The sequence below is a fragment of the Anomaloglossus baeobatrachus genome, chromosome 12, assembly GCF_048569485.1.
Source record: "Anomaloglossus baeobatrachus isolate aAnoBae1 chromosome 12, aAnoBae1.hap1, whole genome shotgun sequence".
NCBI lineage: Eukaryota > Metazoa > Chordata > Amphibia > Anura > Aromobatidae > Anomaloglossus > Anomaloglossus baeobatrachus.
This window is the reverse complement of record NC_134364.1, coordinates 97,682,887-97,706,727: the sequence shown is the minus strand read 5'-3', so window position 1 is coordinate 97,706,727 and position 23,841 is coordinate 97,682,887. Positions and strand designations below refer to the sequence as shown.

At 43.0% G+C, this 23,841-nt stretch overlaps 1 protein-coding gene across 5 annotated transcripts in view; it reads right to left on the bottom strand.

The window, feature by feature from the left end:
* The window catches only part of MEF2D (myocyte enhancer factor 2D), a 176,806-nt gene that overhangs the window by 96,180 nt on the left and 56,785 nt on the right, over window positions 1-23,841 (bottom strand). For all 5 annotated transcript variants that reach the window (XM_075330352.1, XM_075330354.1, XM_075330347.1 and 2 more), the window contains exon 2: window positions 4,493-4,563. The gene's annotated coding sequence lies outside the window, so the exon portion shown is untranslated. The remainder of the gene's footprint in view (window positions 1-4,492; window positions 4,564-23,841) is intronic.

Genomic DNA, 23,841 nt, shown 5'->3' with positions numbered 1-23,841 from the left:
GGCTAGGTTCGCACACTGCGTCTTTTTGACGCTGCGTTTTTGGCCGCTAAAAACGCACAAAAACGCACCTGCGTCGAAAAAACGCATAAAAAAACACATGCGTTTTTACCGCGATTTGGTGCGTTTTTGGCTGCGTTTTGCTGCGTTTTTGATCTCTGCGTTTTGCTGCGTTTTTCCAATGCATTGCATGGGGGGAAAACGCAGAAAAACGCAGGAAAGAACTGACATGTCCATTTTTTTTTTTAACTCAAAAATGCAGGTAAAAAAAAACAGATGTGTGCGGACAGCAAAAATGAAAACTCATAGACTTTGCTGGGGAAGCAAAGTCCTGCAGTTTTAAGGCCAAAAACGCACCCGAAAAACGCGCAAAAACGCACTGTGCGCACATAGCCCAAAAGGAGACAACATGGATTTTAGGTCTAGAGTCCCTCTCAGACGGGGTGCAGAAGTCAGGACATGAGCCTTACAGCCATGTTTTGGACACCCTGCATCTCCTCACCACAATGTCATTTTCTGCTCTCATTTTTCCTTGAACGGAAACCACGAGAGTATTTCATTTCCAGCCCTCGGATCTGACTGAGCCTCTATTGTTCATGGCCGAACAGCAGTGTATGTGCGGTGTGCGTGTGTCAGGCTGCAAGCTCTGCGCTGTAGGGACCAGGGATCCAATTCAAGCCTGGATATCGGCTTTCTCTCCTCAGAAACAGTCCCCTGCCCTGATCTAAAGCCTGCAAGTTACAGAAACTGACCGATGCGTATGAGAAAGAGCGATCAGAAATTATACAATACACAGACCACACAATGCAAATCACCACAGCAAGGTCTATGCAGACACTTTACATAATGCTTCACAATTTCAGCTCTGAAGCCTGCAGTATTAGGAGTGCAGCTCTGGAGGATAATAATACAGGAGCTAACTCAGAATTACTACAGGATTAGTAATGTAATTTATGTACACACCAGCAGAATAGTGAGTGCAGCTCTGGAGTATAATACAAGATGTAACTCAGGATCAGTACAGGATGAGTAATATAATGTATATACACTGTGACTGCACCAGCAGAATAGTGATTGCTGCTCTGGAGAATAATACAGGATGTAACTCACTATCAGTACAGGATTTATAATGTACTGTATGTACACAATGACTGCACCAGCAGAATAGTGAGTGCAGCTCTGGGATATAATACAGGATGTAATTCAGGATCAGTACAGGATAAGTAATGTAATTTATGTACACAGTGACTGCTCCAGCAGAAAAGTGAGTGCAGCTTTGGAGTACAATACAGGATGTAACGCAGGATCAGTAATGTATGTACACAGTGACTACACCAGCAGAACAGTGAGTGCAGCTCTGGAGTATAATACAGAATGTACCTCAGGATCAATATAGGATAAGTAATGTAATGTATGTACACAGTGAATGCACCAGCAGAAAAGTGACTGCAGCTTTGGAGTATAATACAGAATGTACCTCAGGATCAATATAGGATAAGTAATGTAATGTATGTACACAGTGAATGCACCAGCAGAATAGTGAGTGCAGCTCTGGAGTACAATACAGGATGTAACTCAGGATCAGTAATGTAATGTATGTACACAGTGACTGCACCAGCAGAATAGTGAGTGCAGCTCTGGAGTATAATACAGGATGTAATACAGGATCAGTAATGTATGTACACAGTGACTGCACCAGCAGAATAGTGAGTGCAGCTCTGGAGTATAAAATAGGTTGGAACCTAGGAACCATACAGAAGAACATATTGTGTGTGAAAGCAATGAAGCTCATGTGTATATGCGGTATATGTGTAATTTGCAAAATAATTAATATGCTCAACATTTTGTACCCCAAAACAGATAAATTATTATTGATGGTGACCCCAAAGTTGCAACGCAACAACACTGTATGCAGGAGCAGGGCGTAAATTATCTGTTTTCTTCTGGCCGCAGACCTAGATAGATGTCCTGGTGTGACCCCTCCAAACCCAATCGGCTAAGGGGCTCACTACAAACACAAACGTACTAAAAAAAACCCCTATATATCAAAGTGGGGATGCAGTGACTGGGCACTGGACTACTGGCAACCTTCGGGCATCTGTCCTTCTCTGTAGATCGAAGCATGCAGCAAGGGCTGCCACAAAGCGAGCAATGTGCATTAATGGTCGGAGAACAGATTCATTTGCTGGAAACGTGAAGGAGGAGGAGGGGTATCTCAGCTGTTGTGGGGCTGGCGCTGTTATGGACGCGGGGAGGCACATGTGGAATAGAACGTAATGTTCTGGTTGAGGAATAATCCACCAGAGCTTCGGATTGATGTAATTGGGCCAGACGGTAGAGAGGGGAGGAAGCGGACTGAGGGAAAAAAAAGCAAAAATCTCCTATACGAAAGCTGCAGTCAGATCGGCCAAATTCTGACTCTCACCAGCAACTTCATTCAAAAGGGCCTAACCTCATAAAGAGAATCACCTAAATAGCAACTCCATAACAGCACAACTTCATTACTCTGGCTGGGACAGAGTTGCCATACCAGACACATCCTATGGTCAGGAGAAATGCCATTTCTGAAAGCAGCCATGTTTTTGTAATCTTTGGCAAACATCGATATAACTGGCTCCCCTAGGCACTGATCAACTGAAGAACTGGAAAAATCCAAAGAGCTAAGGCTACTTTCACACATCAGTTTTCTGCATTCAGGCACAATCCTTTTTTTCCTGATCCAAAGGATCCGGCAAAAAATGTAAAACCGGATCCACCGGATCCGGTTTTTAACGGATCCGTTATGCCGGATGCGTACAAAACCGGATCCGGTGGATACGGTTTCCATCCGGTTTGTCCTTTTTTTTGAAGGATCAGCTTTTTTAATTAATTTGGTGCATGCGCAGTTTACAAAAACGGATCCGGTAGCCGCATCCATTTTTTACCGCATTGCGCTGGATCCGGCGTCCATAGGCTTTCATTGTAAAACACGCCGTATCGCGCCGGATCCGGCGCGATGCGGTTTTTTTGCCGGACAAAAAAACGTTGCAAGACACGTTGCCTCCGGCCGCCGCTTTGATAAATTTTGCCGCATCCGGAAAAAACCGGGTGCAACGCAAAGCCATCAGGTACAATCCGGTAACAATGCAAATCTATGGGGATAAAACGGATGCAGTACCGGATCCGTTTAACCCAGTTTTTTCCGGATTGTACCTGATGGAAAAAAACTGATGTGTGAAAGTAGCCTAAGAAGAACAACCATGCAGCTAATATTTGCAACCATCTCTTAGTTTTTAAGGCTCTCCTAGTTCTACACAGTTCAGTAAGGCAAAAAAAAAGTCAATATCTGTTCCTTTAGTGGTGTAACTGTCCTCCATGTGCAATATCCGCCCTTGACTAGTCAGGTGGCAAAAACTCGAAAGAGTGAGGAGCTTTGGTGGGAGCACAGTGATTGTCCATGTCCCAGATCTTCCATAGTCATCACAACTAGCATGAGAAGTTCTCAACTTGCTCAACCATACCCCAGTGTCTCAAACTCCCCTTGTGCTCTGTGCCAGTCATTGCACTGGCTGCCCATATATCATAGGATCCAATTCAAACTGCTTGTTCTCACCCACAAAGCTCTCCACAGTGCAGCACCCCCCTACATCTCCACCCTCCTCTCTGTCTATCAGTCCACCCGTTCTCTACGCTCTGCAAGCGACTTTCGACTAACATCCACACTAATTCGAACCTCCCACTCCCGGATCCAAGACTTCTTCCGAGCTGCACCAACCCTCTGGAACGCTCTACCCCAAGAAGTTAGGACAAATCACAACTTACTCAGCTTCAGACGCACCCTAAAGACGCATCTTTTTAGGGCGGCCTATCACACTCCCTAATCAGATTCGATTCACATAGTCCCTCTACAACCTCTCACAACATAGCTCCACATCAAACTCCATGGCACCCAAAGGCATCTCAAGGCTCGGGCCCACTGGTCCAGGAAACCATTATCCAGCCCCATTTCCGTGAGATGGTTGGATTGTCATTGTAAATAAGCACTTGAACCTTGCCTCTCCCCCCATCTCATTGTAGATTGTAAGCTCTCACGAGCAGGGTTGTATTTTTTTTTCCCCTCTAAATATTGTATTTCTATAACTGTTACTTGTTTGTATATGATCCTCCTGAATTGTAAAGCGCTACGGAATATGTTGGCGCTATAGAAATAAAGATTATTATTATTATTATTACAACAATCCGACTGCCCGTAATCACAGTGGAACAAGTGTCCGTATCCGGTAGAAGGTTGCAGCCACCATGACAGAACAGGACAGGTGTCTCCCCCACCTCTTCTGGACTTTCGCGAGTATGTGTGAGCTTGTAGAGTCCTCAGCTACAGTTTTGTCACCTGTTTACTCGTAGCAGGGAACACAACAAGTCCTAATGATTCCCTTTCCCGTGCCCCTATTTCCCTTAGACATTGTACAAAGACGTAACAAAAGTCATTATTAACAAGAGATGGTTCGAAAGTTACCTGGAGCTTCTTCCCGAGATCTTTGCTCATCATTCAAGGGAATGGAAAAAAAAAATGTCCACAAGGAATATCTGAAAGAGAAGAAACGTATAGAGTCAGCTGTGTTACAAATCGCTGTGGGGTTTACAAAGCAAGAGGAGAGTGTGTGGAGATATGGTTTAATTGGGCATCAAAAAGCAGCCGACGAGAACAATGCTGAATATTTCTGAGCTGAAGACACCATGAAATACCCTTAATACGGACATAGCTACACATTGTTAAACATGGCCCCTGAACCATTAAAGGTCTCACACCAAAGTCACCATGAAAGAGAAGGCATGGAGAAATGTCATGGCCGGACCTTGCGTCCTCTGCTTTCCCAGGAAGAAAAACATTAGAAGTCAATTACAAATGAGAGGTGAAAAATATCGATTTTGGAAGCGACACACTCCTATCCGATAAGGAATCCTTACTGCTTTTCATTAAGGGGTACTTTGCACGTTTCGACATCGCTACTGCAATATCGTCGGGGTCAAATCGAAAGTGATGCACATCCGGCGGTGGTAATGATGTCGCAACGTGTAAAGCCTAGATGCGCCGATAAACGATCGCAAAAGCGTCGTAAATCGGTGATCTGTGTAGCGTCGGACATTTCCATAATGTCGCACCAATAGGAAATACGATGTTGTTCCTCGTTCCTGCGGCAGCACACATCGCTGTGTGTGAAGCCGCAGGAGTGAGGAACATCTCCTTACCTGCCTCCACCGGCTATGCGGAAGAGAGGAGATGGGCGGGATGTTTACGTCCCGCTCATCTCTGCCCCTCCGCTTCTATTGGATGGCTGCTGTGTGACGTCGCTGTGACGCCGCAAGACCCGCCCCCTTAGGAAGGAGGCGGGTCGCCGGCCAGAGCGATGTCACAGGGCAGGTAAGTCCGTGTGAAGCTGCCATAGCGATAATGTTCGCTAGCTGCGACGGGGGCGGGGACTATCGCGCTCGGCATAGCAGCATCGGCTAGCTTTGTCGCAACGTGCAAAGTACCCCTTACTCTTCCAACCAACTAAAGCTTGCTGTAGGCTCAACAATCTTTTGACCGATACCGAGGAGAGAAAATCCGTTGCCTACCAATCACAATAGGTGATGTCACAGCTTCCCCTTTCGTCACAATGACTTTTGCACACGCTCATTAGATGCTTCCATATAAAAGACAGGGGCAGAGTCTGTTCATTGCTAATAATGTACATGTGCATTTCCAGGACGTTAGAGACTAAAAAAAACCCAGTGGCTGGTGTGAGAATTGCAAGAGATCTAAATGTTTATTTTTAAGAAAGATTGTGATATGGTGAAAGGAAAAAAAACATTTCTGCAAATTATAAAATAAAACTAAAACATTATAAAAAATAAATTCTGATGACACCTTCCTTTTTGGAGCAGTCTAATCCCACACAACATCCAGTTTGACTGTCTCACTTCTACATCCAATAATGATTATGGGACAAGACCTGGGACGAGATCTCAGCAACATAAGGCTGCGGAGAGTGTTTATACTCTTTGGTAAGCAATGGTAGGCACTGGCGTCTACACAGCACTGTTACTCATCCTGACAAAAGTCAAAGCAGATGGCTCTATGACTCAAACTGTGTTATACAATCTTTGTATGGAGACTCGGAGAATACCGGGGTCTCCACTTTGATTACTCATGTAATGTAATGTGAAGGAAACACAGGGCGAATTATACCAAACATTGTGTCATGGTATTTTTATGGTCCTACTTTATTTTAGATTCCAATATTCTGGAATTCAGAAGACAAATATGATCCCCTATAGCCTGGCACATTGCTGGTAACTCAGGACGAAGTTCGCCACCAAGGGCAGAAAATACATAGAACGCCTTGTATCTATCGACTAACTGTGAATAAGAAGGATGAGTTTTACATGCGGGTCATCAGAGCTCATCTTCTCACGGCACTGAGGAACGTAGACAATAATTATCCTATTCAGTCTGATAGGATTATCATCAGGTAACTCTTCTCCTCTTCTGTGTAAGCAAGAGGAGATATCAGCCGACCGCCTGAAAAGAATGGCAGCAGCATGACATGTAAAGCGGGCATAACCTCCTGTCTAGTGCTGGTTAATGGCTGACTGCTTAATATGATGCCAGTGCATCAAAGAATTATAGTAGGTCTAGTCATGTACAAAGCGGCAGTATTATTATAGTAGGTATACTCTTGTACATACACTACAGTTCAAAGGTTTAGGGTCACTTCGATATTTCCTTATTTTTGAAAGAAAAGCATTTTTTTCAATGAAGCTAACATTAAATTAAACAGAAATACACTCTATACATTGTTAATGTGGTAAATGACTATTCTAGCTGCAAACGTCTGGTTTTTAAAGCAATATCTACATAGGTGTATAGAGGACCATTTCCAACAACCACCACTCCAGTGTCCTAATGGTACATTATGTGTGCTGTGTTACAAGGCTATAGATGTTTAGAAATCCCTTGAATACCCTTGTGCAAGTATGTTAGCACAGCTGAAAACAGTTTTGCTGATTAGAGAAGCTATAAAATGGACCTTCCTTTGAGCTAGTTGAGAATCTGGAGCATTACATTTGTTGGTTTAATTAAACTCTCAATATGGCCAGAAAAAGAGAACTTTCATGTGAAACTCGACAGTCTATTCTTGTTCTTAGAAATGAAGGATATTCCATGCGAGAAATTGCCAAGAAATTAAGATTTCCTACAACGGTGTGTACTACTCCCTTCAGAGGAGAGCACAAACAGGCTGTAACCAGAGTAGAAAGAGAAGTGGAGGCCGCGCTGCACAACTGAGCAACAAGACAAGCACATTAGAGTCTCTAGTTTGAGAAATCAATGCCTCACAGGTCCTCAACTGGCAGCTTCATTAAATAATACCTGCAAAACACCAGTTAACGTCTGCAGTGAAGAGGTGACTCCAGGATGCTAGCCTTCAGGGCAGAGCAGCAAAGAAAAAGTCATAGCTGAGACTGGCTAATAAAAGGAAAAGATTAATATGGAGAAAAGAACACAAAAGAAAACAGCAAAAGAAGACATTGGACAGAGGAAGATTGGAAAAAAGTGTTATGGACAGACGAATCAAAGTTTAAGGTATTTGGATCACACAGGAGAACATTTGTGAGACACAAAACTACTGAAAAGATGCTGGAAGAGTGCCTGACGCCATCTGTCAAGCATGGTGGAGGTAATATGATGGTTCTGGGTTTGCTTTGGTGCTGTTAAAGTGGGAGATTTGTACAAGGTAAAAGGAATTTTGAATAAGGAAGGCCATCACTCCATTTTGCCATGCCATATACCCTGTGGACAGCGCTTGATTGGAGCCAATTTCATCCTTCAAGAGGACCATGACCCAAAGCACAACTCCAATTTATACATGAACTATTTAGGGAAGAAGCAGGCAGCTGGTATTGTATCTGTAATGGAGTGGCCAGCCCAGTCACCACATCTCAACCTTATTGAGCTGTTATGGAAGCAGCTTGACCGTATGGTGCAAAAAGTGCCCATCAAGCCAATCCAACTTGTGGGAGGGGGGGGGAGCATGGGGGGAAATATCTCCAGATTGCCTCCGCAAATTAACAGCTAGAATGCCAAAGGTCTGCAAAGCTGGAATTGCTGCAAAGGAGCATTCTGTGCCGAAAGCAAAGTGTGAAGAGAAAATTATTATTTCAAGTAAAAATTCTTATTTCTAACCTCGTCAATGTCTGGACTATATTCTCTATTCATTATGCAACTCATTTGATAAATAAAAGTATGATTTTTCATGGAAAAGAAAAAATTGTCTGGGTGACCCCAAACATTTGAATTGTAGTATATATTCTTGTACATAGGAGCAGTATTATAGTAATTATATTCTTGTACATAGAGGTAGTATTATAGTAGTTATATTCTTATACATAGGAGCAGTATTATAGTAGTTATATTCTTGTACATAGGGGCAGTATTATAGTAGTTATATTCTTGTACATAGGAGCAGTATTATAGTAGTTATATTCTTGTACATAGGGGCAGTATTATAGTAGTTATATTCTTGTACATAGGGGCAGTATTATAGTAGTTATATTCTTGTACATAGGAGCAGTATTATAATAGTTATATTCTTGTACATAGAGGTAGTATTATAGTAGTTATATTCTTGTACATAGGAGCAGTATTATAATAGTTATATTCTTGTACATAGGGGCAGTATTATAGTAGTTATATTCTTGTACATAGGAGCAGTATTATAATAGTTATATTCTTGTACATAGAGGTAGTATTATAGTAGTTATATTCTTATACATAGGAGCAGTATTATAGTAGTTATATTCTTGTACATAGGAGCAGTATTATAGTAGTTATATTCTTGTACATAGGGGCAGTATTATAGTAGTTATATTCTTGTACATAGGGGCAGTATTATAGTAGTTATATTCTTGTACATAGGAGGCAGTATTATAGTAGTTATATTCTTGTATATAGAGGGCAGTATTATAGTAGTTATATTCTTGTACATAGGAGGCAGTATTATAGTAGTTATATTCTTGTACATAGGGGCAGTATTATAGTAGTTATATTCCTGTACATAAGGGGCAGTATTATAGTAGTTATACTCTTGTACATAGGGGCAATATTATAGTAGTTATATTCTTGTACATAAGGGGCAGTATTATAGTAGTTTATTCTTGTACATAGGGGCAGTATTATACTAGTTATATTCTTGTACATAGGAGCAGTATTATAGTAGTTATATTCTTGTACATAGGGGCAGTATTATAGTAATTATATTCTTGTATATAGGGGCAGTATTATAGTAGTTATATTCTTGTACATAGGAGCAGAATTACAGTAGTTATATTCTTGTACATAGGGGCAGTATTATAGTAGTTATATTCCTGTACATAAGGGGCAGTATTATAGTAGTTATACTCTTGTACATAGGGGCAATATTATAGTAGTTATATTCTTGTACATAAGGGGCAGTATTATAGTAGTTTATTCTTGTACATAGGAGCAGTATTATAGTGGTTATATTCTTGTACCTAGGAGACGTATTATAGTAGTTATATTCCTGTACATAGGAGCAGTATTATAGTAGTTATATTCTTGTACATAGGAGCAGTATTATAGTAGTTATACAGTGGAACCTTGGTTAACGAGAACGATCCGTTCTGGGACTGTGCTTGTTAACCAAGTTACTCGTTCAGCAAAGCAAAATTTCCCATAGGAAATCATTGCAATGCAGACAATTCGTTCCACAACTTGTTAAATATCCCATCCTGGTCCCCTATTGTGCCATTCCACACATGCACAAACAGACACAAACACACACAAACACATACAAGCACGCACGCACATATTATGCTCACCTTATCTTCCGTTTTCTCGCCGGTCTCCTGGGACTTGCTGTTCTCCGGTACGGGCTGTGTATCGGGTTACCATCACGACGAGGGAGGAACTTCCGCACCCAGAGCGCTGACGTCAAAGGCAGGAGCCGCTTGCCTCTGATTGGTCAGCGCGCTGCCTTTGAGTAGCGTTTGACAGCCGAAGTTCCTGCCTCGTCGCCATGCTTGCCGATACACATCCTGGAGCGGCGAACTACAGGACCCAGGAGGCCAGTGATGGAACTGAAGGTAAACATATTATGCTCACCTTACCTTCCGTTCCATCGCCGGCCTCCTTGGTCTTGTAGTTTGCCGCGAGGATTCCTCCCTCATCGCGATGAGCCATCGAACTACAAGAACCATGAGACCGGCGATGGAACGGAAAGTAAGGTGAGCAGTGTGTGTTTTGTGCGTGCTTGTGTGGACTGCAAGAGCGGGTCAGAGCGCGGTGGATGTACGGAACCGGAAGTGTGTGCGGTGAGGATTTTGCTCGTACAGCAAAGCTTTCTCGTAAACTGAGTTAGAAATTTACGGAAAGCTTTGCTTGTTAAGCGAAATTCTCGTTAACTGGGTTACTCGTTAAGCGAGGTTCCACTGTATTCTTGTACATAGGGAGCAGTATTATAGCTGTTATACTCTTGTACATAGGTGCAGTATTATAGTAGTTATTTTCTTGTACAGGAGCAGTATTATAGTAGTTATATTCTTGTACATAGAGGGCAGTATTATAGTACTTATATTCTTGTACATAGGGGCAGTATTATAGTAGTTATATTCTTGTACATATGGACAGTATTATAATAGTTATATTCTTGTACAGGAGCAGTATTATAGTAGTTATATTCTTGTACATAGGAGCAGTATTATAGTAGTTATATTCTTGTACATGGGGCAGTATTATAGTAGTTATATTCTTGTACATAGGGAGCAGTATTATAGTAGTTATATTCTTGTACATGGGGCAGTATTATAGTAGTTATATTCTTGTACATAGGGAGCAGTATTATAGTAGTTATATTCTTGTACATGGGGCAGTATTATAGTAGTTATATTCTTGTACATAGGGAGCAGTATTATAGTAGTTATATTCTTGTACATGGAGCAGTATTATAGCAGTTATATTGTTGTACATATGAAATCTGTGCTCCATCCTTATTCATGATGGAAGAGACATTCAAAATAGAAAAACATTTTTTTATCTTAAGAAAACAAAATTGTATCATTGATGTCAATGTGAAGTGTGCGAAGCCTTTCGTCTTTAACCGTCAGTAGGCCTTGTGGCAAGCTGCAGAGGTTGGAGAATATGAGCAGATAAAGCTGCAGCTTCAGTATAAACTCGGCAGTGCAGTCCATTCTCTTCTATTCCCTAGTGCTCTGCCAGCTTTCATCTGCTCATTCCCTCCGCCTAAATTCTCTTTCGTGGCAGCACCCATGGGTTTCAAAATCCTGTTTGCCCAATCAAGTAAAAAGTAAAATCCGATAGAGCCTGTTAAGTGAATTAAATTATTAAACAATGGATGAGCCTGGGCCTCTCGTGCCTGACAGAGCAATGTTCTTGTTTCCAAGTGAGAGGTTTTCTCTTTTCAGTTGTATAATATTGTTCTGAGCTGAGGCGATAATCGATGGGGAATGCAGAGCCCACGGCGAGGCCCGCTCATCCACAATGAGTCTTCAAGACCTTAAGCTGTTTAACAAGTCAAGGGGCACTCCTTGTATTGGTACAGAATGGCATTCATAAACCAAGAAGGTAGGGAAAGAGCTCAAAAAGTTCCAAGTCTCGGCTTTTCACAAACCTTGACAGTGTTGTTCTGTCCTACCAAACTTCTGGACGGATATTCCTCATCCAGAGATTCAAGTAAGAGAGTAATGGGATTTTTATCAGAAGTCAGCTCTCATTTGTCATGTCCGGAATCAGCAACCATCTAGACGTAGCAGATATGGTGGACTGACATACTCCAGAACCAGTGATGAGCTTGTCCATCTTCTTGCTTCATCTTCTGACAAACTGCCCAAAGGTTTCATCATCTCTTCTAAATGAACTACTCCTCACAATTCCTATCTTGACACTTTCTCGAAATGGCATTAAACTCTTTGAAATGAAAGGTGTCTATATTATTAAGCCTTTCGGAAATAATTGTTTTCTCTATTGTGTCGCCCTACAAGAAGGTCACTGACAAGGAAGTTAAGTTTCATTCAACCTACGCATCAAAAAGGCTCCACCAAGTTGGGTTTTTTTAAGTGGTTCTTCACAGACCATAACTTGTTCTTTTGGGTACTGCTAGATAATAGTGGAAAAACAACATCTGACTTACAGATCTGAGATCAATATAATTGTGTAGGACACTTAAAGATGGTTTAGCTGACAGCTATCTATGCCACCACCTCCATACATAGAAACACTCAGCTCCAAAGGCAAGATCTTTCTCTTTCTCATCCCTGAACTCATATATTGGTGGAAAGTTGGGAGGCTTCCATACACATTACTAGACTATCAGATTACCCCACCGATATAGGCTGGTTCAGCTGACCTTACTGTAAAAAGTATAGACTTCTGTTAGGGGTGTTGGAAACAATAGGCAGTTGGCCAAACACATTACTTTAATCCGAAGCATATGGACAACTCGTGGTCCACCAGCTGGCTGACATATTCTGCCATGACTTTGATGAACTGCGTTAAAGCAGTGTTCCCGCCTTGTACAGTTATGCAATATTCCATATATATGCAATAGATGAGGGTCTCACCAAACAGGATAGAGTCCTGAGAGGAGCTGGGGAAAGATGGTCACGTCAGGATCACATTCTGGAGACAGATGCCCATGGATCCCATGGATGAAACCCTAATTTGGTATATATGGGTTCTCCTATAAATATACCATAATTGTACGAGATGGGGATACCAATTTAAGTCATAATCTGTGATGGGCAGTCACTCTAGCCTCATTGTTGTTGTTCACAAATTTTAGGTCTGGTAAGACCCGAACGCCTGCCAAAACCTTACTACACATGAGGAAACATGCATGCAAATAAGCGAGAAATGCTGATACATGGCTCAATTACAAGAAGAACCATAAACGTAGCGTTAAATCTGCAAAAAGAGGATGGGACCATGTACCATAACCTAACATGACCGAGAACAGATTCCCTTATATGATAAATACTCTACCCTTGTGTAAGCCTGCTCCTAAACCCTGTACCCACTGGAATAGACTTTCCCTTTTTCAAGGTCAGAACCAGTCTTCGCAACATATTGGCCCCTCTTCATAACACTAGTTATTGAAAGTTACCACCAAAATTATAAAAGCTTTATGCAGCTAACCTTGGCATCTGTGGATTCGAAGATAAATATAATTTACAGGAAGCAATACCTACACAAATTCGGACTGATGTAAATATTTCCGAAATAGAACGGGATCCGATGGAGAAACAAATTAAAAATATACTCCTGAAAACACTTATACTATATGTTATGCCAAGTGCAGGATCCACAGGGGTGGTGCATAACTAGGAATCTTTGTATGCTCCACCCCCTCTGGTTTCCAGTCAGGGCATGGACTGGTAATTTAAAGGGGCTCTATAAGTCAGCCAAAAAACAAAAACAGAAAAATTATTTTTAAGCAAATTGATTTTACTATACAGTATTGTGTTTTTGTTGTATTACTTTACAATATGTTATATTACAGTTTCTTTTATTGTAACTGAGAGGGATTGCCATCATGGAGGCCAAGGACAGGAACTTGGTTAGGTCAGATTGTGCTGTCTGTGATCCTAGTGACGTCACTTACATCGGCCCCCTGATAGACTTCTTGGCTCCCGTTGCTTGGAGAGCAGGCTGTGACACACGGGTGGAAGGTGATATCTCACTGCTCGGAGGATCATGTTAAACAAACCTCGGATCACGGATATAAAAATTGTCTCTTCAGCTAGATTTGATTTCCGCACCTTTAATGGCTCCTAAGTTGTTCCTGTGTGCGCGCCTCTCAATAATGGTGAGGAGAAGACGGCTTGCTTTACATGTAATGGCACCTGGTAAATGCCGTCCTTTACTGAAGGTTATTATTGGTCTTAGGACAGATTCTCGCTTAAAGGGATATTCCAGTCTGAAGCATTTAACACCTGGCTACTGGAAGACGAGGATCTGAATGCTGAGGCCCTGGTGCCTACATCCTCGGCAGGCACCTGGAGTAGAGCAGTGGTCAAGCATGCTCCCCTTTAAATGTGACCATCACCATGTCAGGCTTTTTTTTTGTTTGATGCTATTTCAAAAGTAGGCAACAGTACCCATGAAATGACCCCACAAAATAATCCCACCACAAATCGTATGACGAAGAATTAAACACTACAAGTATTTGTACCATGAGACCCTAAAGAAACCTCCTATTGGCTGAGTATGCTAACACACAACTTCCCATTTCTAAAAGTGTCACGATCTTCTATGCCCCACCCCTCAACGGACTCCCAAATGGAAGGAGCACATGAGACAAACTGTGCTTTTTGCCCCTTTAATTGATCTATTAGTTAGGGTGTATCCTCTATAAAAAGACCTAATATATTCAGACCTGCTCTGGTTGTGGTAGGATGTTCAGAGTAGGGTAAGTTGTGGGCAGCCATAGCCTAAAGGGGTTGTCCATTTCTTTTATATTGATGACCATCCGCTGCTTCTGGTGACAGTGGCAGGTACATGTTGAGGAGCTGAACAGAAAAGCTCCTTCAACTACATAGTGGCCACTTTGGGGTACTGCATATCCACTCCTCTTCATTCCTGGCACCTGATCGATGGGGTCAATATCATAGCTTTTTGGGAGTAGTGGTTCTAGGCGATAAGAGCCATAATATGTCTTCTTAGGAGACATAAACAGAGCCATTGCCTTTATTCACACTATTGGGTGTCAGTGCAGCAGATAAGATAAGGTGATGAGGGGGAATGGTGGAGATAAGCCTGTGAGACCAGCCACATTTACAAAACTCTTGGTGTACTGGTAAGGCGTTGGTGGCAGGAGACATGACTGACTGCAGATATGGTGGCGGAGACCACCCAACCTCACCTTCCCTGACTTCTCTAGTCCTAAATGGCCTTGTTATGCTGGAAGATATACTGCATAGTTAGTGTGGAGTTCTTGTGAGAACGACCGTCAATTGCTCGTTTAAAGTCCCTCTTGCAGTGGTCTGGCCTGAAACAGCGATGGATGTACATACTTATGGAACGCTGACACATTGATCATGTTTTTATTTTTTTTTGTCTATTTTATCGAGCCCAATCCATTTAATCAAACAGTAAGCTATGTAAACAGTGGCAGGACTGATCACAAATATAACTACACGTCATCGATCTCATTGTTACAAAGGTCAATTTACGTAAGCGTTTTGCAGAAAATTAGAACCGGTCCTTTATTTTACAATACAAATGTGAAAAACATTTTTTTAAATATCTTTTTGAAACAGCAAGATACGTTGGGTTGAGGTTATAGGTACCAAGCCTGAACCAACTGCGATCCATGAGATCTGACCATGAAGTGTAGATCCAAGCCACCGTCTACAACAGTACCCCCCACCTTCGAATGAGGGCAGGTACTTGTTTAAGTATTTATGTGCAGATCTCATCCTGTAGGTTTCCATTAAGGAGCAGTAGAAGGAAGAAAAAAAAAACCTTGAGAATAATAAACGGAAAAATATAAGCAACCATGTGAAAAAGATGAGGGAGGAAAAGAAAATTATAGAAGAACAAAGGGGAATAGGGGAAAAACTGTACGAGATGAGAGGAAACAAGGAGGAAAGGAGCAAGAGGCCAAGTGACAAGTGGAAAAATGAACGAGCAAGAAAGGGGCTGAGACAAAAGGGAAGAGCTGGATCCCTCCAACTGTCCACGGGCAAACGGCACCAACCAAAGCACTAGCTATACGGTGCCAGGAACAAAACTGTCATCAGCCATAGTACTAGCCAAACAGTGCCAGGCAGAACACTTGTCAAACACAGCTCTCCAAACACCAGCCATAGTGAAGTCAACAACTCCAGTCAATCTCTTCAGAAAGAGAGCCACATCACAACATTGCCAACCAGAGCCCATGCACATTTGTTCCAGACAGAGCCCCCCCAGCAACAGAGAAAAACACAGCCCAGCCAAAATAGAACTATGGACAGCCTACCTCATAACCGTGCCGTATAAAGCTCAGTTAAGGGCCGTAATAACCAAAATCACAACCATCTAGTTTTCTATACTGCATTGAAAAAAAAATCACAGAGGGTTGTGGGCTGAACAGCGCCCCTAGAGGTAAAAAAATAAATAAATCTATAACATTTTTCTAGGTGGTGGGGTAAGTGGGGAACGATGGAAGGGATAGTGAAACACACAAAGATCGACACGCCAAAACCGAAAAAGGCGATGGAGGAACTATTGAGAAATCATCTCTTGGTTATGTCCTAACCCTCGGATGTATGCAGCACCCCAGAAATAACGTGGGACCTCAAAGGCCCGGACCCTGATACTGTGACCGTTAAGAGCCGCCACTTTCGATTTAACTGTCCAACTTCCTTTCTGAACAGGGGGAAGTGAAACTGGCAGATGTTTCACGAGCGAGGATGCGGGGGACACAAGTCTGAACGTGTCATATTATGGGGGTGAAAACAAAAACTACCGTACAAAACAGCGAAAAAAAAAAAGTAATCAGTGATTGCGGTGGAGGTCTGAAGACACCATGAGAATATCAGCATAGAGGTCTGTGGAGGGGAGTCAAAAAATAGCAATCTGTTCCAAATTTTGTAGCTTCGGCTCAATATGGTGGCAGCATTCAAGAGGTTGAAATGGGCTGTAGTGTGCTCCTACAATGCTCAGCTAGCAAGAGGACCCCAAAAATGTCAAAGTAAACCTAAAGACTGTGTTCTGCCTCCTGTACATCAAGGGATCCTGAGAAGACATGTATCTCGGTTATAACCTTTATCCAAAAGCTCAAAGATCTGAATCCGAGATAACCAAATAGATCTACACTACGCACCAAACGGCGGCCATGTTGTTCAGCTGTGAAGTGTTTTCTGCTCATACTAAGAGCTTCAATACTGATGGGTTAAAAGCCCCGGGCACACTACTAATTAAGAAAGTAAGCACTCGACCCGTATTTAACGGAAATAATTACTAGATTGTGTTCCCAGCTAATTTCTCTTGTACATAGCAACCCTAAGCTGAGATACCTGCGGAGACAGCACGGGGAGCAGAGTAATCATTAACCCACGGAGGATGGAGAGGACAAGTACAGGGGGCTGTTCTCCAGCTTGTAAAGTGCTTACAACTGAAATAAATGCCCTCTTCAGTGCCACCTTGCCAACCTATTTATCTGCAAACACGGCCTGGTTAAAAAAACGAGTCGCCCATTAGAATGCCAAGAATTAGTCAAATTCAGATCCAAAGGACTTATTTTGTGGCTAAAGGGCCTTTGGGTTTCCTTAGATACCAGATTAGCACCACATATGGTTCCACCATTGACCAAGACTAATGTCCAATTTAAATAGTTTATTCCTTATCTAGTAGAGATTAGACAATTGATTGCAACCTAGTCAGTATCCTGTGGCAGCCTGACCAGGGCCCTGAGAAACTCCTCTACCCTCCTGGCATCCAGTCTGATTAGCAGGTCCAGTGCAACTTCAGGACAAACCCATGACGGTGTGCCGGACCTAGCAATCAGCAGAGACGTTGGGGATGGCAGCAAATAGGACGACGATCACCGAGCTCTGGTCTGGATGTAATGGGCTACTGACTTGGCCACGGGGGACAGGGTCCTGTGAATTGATTGCTCATTAAGATGATACATTTCTGATCATTGAGGCTGAGCGTCCAGCTGCTGAGACCAGTACTGAACCGCAAAAATGTCTGTGTGTGTGTTGGGAATGTGTCAGAAAGTCCCATGTGTGAATGGAGAATTTATGAGCATGTGCAACCCTTACTATGGCTATTAAATGGAACAGTGGTTACACATGCTCCGGATCTGTGGGATTCCCAGGGGTTGTAAACGCCAACATGCTCCGGTTCTGTGGGATTCCCAGGGGATGGAATCACCAATGTCTTCTGGATCTGTATCTGTGGTATTCCCAGGGGTTGGAACTGTCAACATGCTACGGATCTGTGGCATTCGCAGGGGTTGGAACCACCAACTGCTCGAGCTCTGAAGGAATCCGAGAGGCTGGAACCGCCAACATGCTCTGGATCTAGGGGATACCCAGGGGTTGATACCGCCAACGTACTCCGGATCAGTGAGATTCCCAGGAGTTGGAACCGCCAACATGGTCCAGATCCATGGCATTCCCAGGGCTTGGAACGGTCAACAAGCTCTAGATCTGTGGCCTTCCCAAGGCTTGGAACTGCCAACCAGCTGCGGATTTGTGGGATTACCAGGGGTTGGAATAGTCATGGTGCTCCGGATCTGTTGGATTCCCAGGGGTTGGAACCGCCAACATACTACAGATCTGAGAGGTTCCCAAGGGCTAGAACCGCCAACCTGCTCCGGCTCTGTGGGATTCCCAGGGGTTGGAACCAACAACGTGCTCCGGCTCTGTGGGATTCCCAGGGATTGGAACTGCCAGCGTGCTCCAGATCTGTGGGATTCCCAGGAATGGGAACCGTGAATGTGCCCTGGATCTGTGGGATTCCCAGGGAATGAAACCGCCAACGTGCTCAGGATCAGTAAGATTTCCAGGGGCTGGAACCACCAATGTGCTCCGGATCTCTGGGATTCCCAAGGGTTAGAACCGCCAACGTGCTCCAGATCTGTGGTATTTCCCAGGGGTTAGAACTGCCAACGTATTCCAGATCTGTGGCATTGCCAGGGGTTGGAACCACCCATGTGCTCAGAACTGTGGGATTCCCAGGGCTTGGAACCACCAACGTGCTCTGGATCTGTGAGATTCCCAGGGGCTGGAATTGCCAATGTGCTCCAGATCTGTGAGATTCCCAAGGGTTGGAAGTGCCAACGATCATAAAGTTATCACTTATCCTAGGCATTTATGGGACACAACCTCTTTAAATAAAAAAGACTAAAGAACAAATCCTCAAGAGGTCTTAACCCCAATAATGCACCCCGTTTGGAAGTGAGTGCAAATAATTTGGCAGTATGATCGTGTCATGCCAAAAAGACAGAAGTGACCTGACATTAACTTGGAGTCACTTAATGTCCTACTAGTGGGGCTAGTCTTCCAAAGTCACCACATAGACAGAGACGAAGTTTTTCAGAACAGTGTTTTTTGGGGCCTCCTCTAGTCTATGTCAATGTTGCTTGGCTGTGGCTGGGAAACAAAAGTTCCTGTGTGTCACTGCAACATAGATTATACAGTACTCCAAATAGCTGTGGCTTGCCACATCAAAGACTGGTAGCTGATAGCATGCAGTGCCCTGTCACTATGCACAGTTAGAAAAACAAAAGGATGCCCATGTGACACAGCACAAGGGGTTTTTTTTTTTTTTCTTCTTTTTTCATTTCCTCGCGGTTCATTAACTCTTTTTAAGTCGAGGATTTTCCATGGTAACAATAGCAAGTTTGCACCAATTACTTTTCGTAAGCATCAATATGACATTATTGAGCACCCCTCTATCGTAGTCACCAGTGTCCCCTTGACAAAAATGGGGACTGTAGGTGGCTTAGAGTCTCCAAGTCATCCCCTAAAAACAGCGCACTGCTCCTCTGCCTATCAGCTTCCAGCTTGCCGATGCAATGCAAAATTGAAACGGTCTGCAGTGGGAATGTATACAGGACACGTTCCTATTCATCGAGGTAAACCAGTAAGTGTAACGTAACCTCAAGGGGCAGAACATGCACATCCTGAAAGAGGGTACAAAATGTCCCAAAACTGGCAATTTTTTTTTTCATTATGCCATTATATTTGTGAGGCAAATAGTCTCCGGGCTGTTCCCGCCTTCATCAATAGATGAAAATTTAAAGGGAGCAGAAAAAAAAAAAAAAAGAACAACAATTTATTTTCATTCATTATTCATGTGGTTAAGCAGCCGGCGGGTTAAAGTAAAGGCTTTGTAAACTGTTTTTATGCTCTATGGCAGAAGTCCTAACCACTTTTAATAATACTGCGCATTTGGGAACAAGAACAAGGCATGCTGGGAAGGCTCATCTTCCATGCCAATGACAATGTGAGTCTAATGCATAGTATTATTTCTCAGAACAAAAGCATTATTTGATTTCAAAAAAACCCTTACGTACTGTAAGAGCTCCACAAAAAAGTAACGCTGGGAGAAGATCCACCAAAGCTGGGAGAAGACCTGCCTAAGTTATAATATAGGGGAGAAAACACCAGAGCTGTGAGAAGACCCACCAAAGATGGGAGAGAACACCACCTAAGCTGGGAGATGACCCACCTAAGTTAGAACGTGGGGGAGGAAACACCAGAGCTGTGAGAAGACCCACCAAAGCTGTGAGAAGACCCACCAAAGCTGGTTTAAGACCTACTAAAGCTGGCAGAAACTCACCAAAGCGGATAGAAACTCACCAAAGCTGGTAGAAGATAAATGAAAGTTGGTAGAAGACACACCAAAGATGGCAAAAGACCCATCAAAGCTGGCAGAAGACCCACCAAAACTAGTTAAGACCCCCAAAGCTTGTATTCACTTCAAGTAAGTTGGAACCCGGTAGGAGGTTCACCGAAACTAGAAACAGACCAGCCTATATAAGAACCTGTGAAAAGCCCATCAAAGCTGGCTGAAGACTATAATTTACGGTAATTAGGAGCCTCATAAAAGACCCATCGCAAGCTAGATTAAGGTGGTCCTCCTTTTGTTATGATGATGCCAGAACAGCAAGTCAAATTGGAGAAATAAGGGACTATACGATATAAGGGAATATGTAGACCAAGTGTAGAACAAGATTTTTGACAGTCTATCTGGGAAAGAGATTATCGTATAGAGAAGCTTTTCAGTCCAATAAAAAAAATTGACTGAAAATGGAGTAACAGTGAGTCTTAAGTATGGCACAAGGCCGTATGCGACTTTAGAAGTTACTTTTATGATTCTCCCTTATTATTTTTCTTAAACCAAATTGGAAAACATTGGCTAGCATGGTTAATAAGAATTATTTAGAACTTGGCCATATACCACTGATACTTGTTGAAGGTTCTTGCCAATTTTGGTAACAATTTTCCAATAATTTTATATGCATGCGACAGGTGTTTTAGAAGACACTCTGCGTAGCTGGCTTCTTCTTATTATGCCAATAGCCCAATTTTACTAATTTTGAGATTTAAAACATGATCATCTATAGACAAGAGAATAAAAAAAAAAAAACCATTCAGAGGTAGGTGCCACGCATCAAGGAAGCATTTAGGAGGTGATAAAGGCTGTTGCTATAAGCTTTTCATATGTCCAGGTAGCTTCCTTGCATGTTCTTATGTAGATTATTTACATAACACCCACACTTTGCTGAATAACGCAGAGATAAAGGTGATATATGTAAAGCCGTCCCGCAGAAATGGATGGAATTTACTGTACAAAACATACAAAAACATGGAGGAATGACACCTCCGAACCTTACGACACGTTTGCCTAAAGGGTGCTTTACACGCTGCGACATCGCTAGCGATCTCATTAGCGATGTGACACGCCAGATCGCAGATGCGATCTGCCGATATCACACATAGGTCGGTTTTATAGCACCGGTCACATGTGTGATCTCGGCAGTTCGCATCTGCGATCTGGCGTGTCACATCGCTAATGAGATCGCTAGCGATGTCGCAGCGTGTAAAGTACCCTTAAGTGTGTTTGCTTAATGGAGGAGAACATGTGCCTATCAGACACATTTAGCAGTCTCTTTGGAGAAATAATAAAAATATAATATTTATTCATTTATATAGCTCTATTGATTCCACAGCGCTTTACATACATTGGAAACACTGTCCCCATTGGGGCTCACAATCTAAATTTCCTATCTGTATGTCTTTGGAGTGTGGGAGGAAACCGGAGTACCCGGAGGAAAGCCACGCAAACACAGGAAGAACATACAAACTCCTTGCAAATGTTGTCCTTGGTGGGATTTGAACCCAGGACCACTGAGCCACCTGAGTGCAAGGTTCAGTCTTGTTGTAATCCAATAAGCCTCGTCATTCTTTTGCCCCTTGACAAGTTGGGATACTCCAATGTACATTGCATGGTCAGTCAGTCCCGACAAAAAACAGCAAATGACGTGTCTGGTCACTTTAAGGGGTTGTGCAGTTTAAAAGCAGCTTCACTCTAGGCCCTGTGCATGGCGAGTGTCATCAGTGTTGTGCGTCAAGCGGCCTGGTTCATTACTCATTTCAATAGCCAAGCCAGCCCCTTTCTTTGTCACAGATGCGGCAGGGCTGGCTTAGATATAGAAATAAGCTAGTCAGCCAGGCCCTCACACACATAGCATTGGTCACAGGTTGAAATAGAAGACTCCATCCGGTGTCGAGTACAGATGTAAGGATGATTGTCCAACAGCCGTCAGGGATGATTCTGATAGTGATTTTATATTAAGAGATTGCTATTTCTATTTAAGGAATTGCATGTGTGCTATGGTACTGAGTAGTAACCCAAAGACAACTACGTGTTCCTCTAATGAACTTCCTCTGCCGGGCACACGAGGAAGTTCTTTCTTGGAAGAAGGAAAAAAAAGAGAGAGGTTTGTTGACGGTAATGAAAAGTTGCCAGTCAGCACTCGTAAAGAAAGGGGTAATACCCATCATATATACAGAGGCAGGGCACAAAAAGTGGGTGAATGTTGTGGCGCTTCCATGCCATCCAAGAAGGAGTGCTGGGTGGATCTTTGACTACCTCCCAAAAGTTCAGCACACCTATCTTCTGAAATACTTTGTGCTTCAGAGACTTGCTCCCTGTGACCCCTTATAAGTCTCTATCAACCTCCTGTGACCATCTCGAGATCTGTGAAACTGTTACAGTAGGGGTGTTAAAATTAACTCCTTGCATTTAGGGCGAGGGTCCCGGCATACAAAACAAAAACCAGAAGTGTAAATGGTTCTTAGATGAGACTCTTCACGAACGTGAAAGGAAGCGGTCAGTGATGTGGCCGCTACACCCTGCTTACAAGTAAGTGCTGATCGCTGTATCCGTCAAGACCACATACACATTTGGGTGGACCCCCAGATAGATACTTGACCAGTGCTACCACAGGATGAAAAGCGACCTTAGTTCCATCTACATCGGTATAACTGACATACTACACCCCACCCAAGTCATTGGGGTCCATTACTTAGAACATTACTATAGGGCAATGTTATTTTCCCCCCAAATTAGCACCTCACCTGCTCACAGGCTTTGTGAAGTTTTTCAGCTCAGCTCCATTCACTTCAGTGGAGCAAAGCAGCACTACCAGGCCCCACACATGGACAGGAATGGTGCTGGTACTGGATGATTTTGTAATCCTGCACTAGTAGACCTGCATGTCTAGTTTGGAGGACAACCTAAGTTTCCCTTTCAAATGACTACACACAGCAGGACCATCTACTCCTTAAAAATCTGTACGAACAAAAAAAAACAACCAAGAATTCAGGAAGCAACCAGACAGTAAAAAATTAAAAGCACCTCCTCGAGATGTCACCACCACTGGTGCGTCCCGGTCTGGTTCAGTAACTGCGCTCAGCTACAGAGCTGGTTTTTCCTCTCATCTGAAAGCCACACAGATCTAAATCATCTCACCTCGCCCCAAGTAGCGCCTGTGGTCATGATATCTGTCAGGCTTAAAGATGATATCTCCTTTTCCCGCATGTAAATGTGGCCACAGAGGAGAATAAAATCTGTCGGAATCCCCATTACTAAGAAAGATTAGGATCATGAAGGTCCAGTAAAAGAGGAACTTGGTCGTAAGGGAACCGTAGAACCACCTCCCCCCCAAAAAAAAATTAAACTCCCATATAGATGGTTACAGTGGTCAAATCTTTCTGGTGGTCCATGAGGTGGGACCACAAGAACAGACATGACATCTTGGTTTTAACTTTACAAGATTTTAGAAG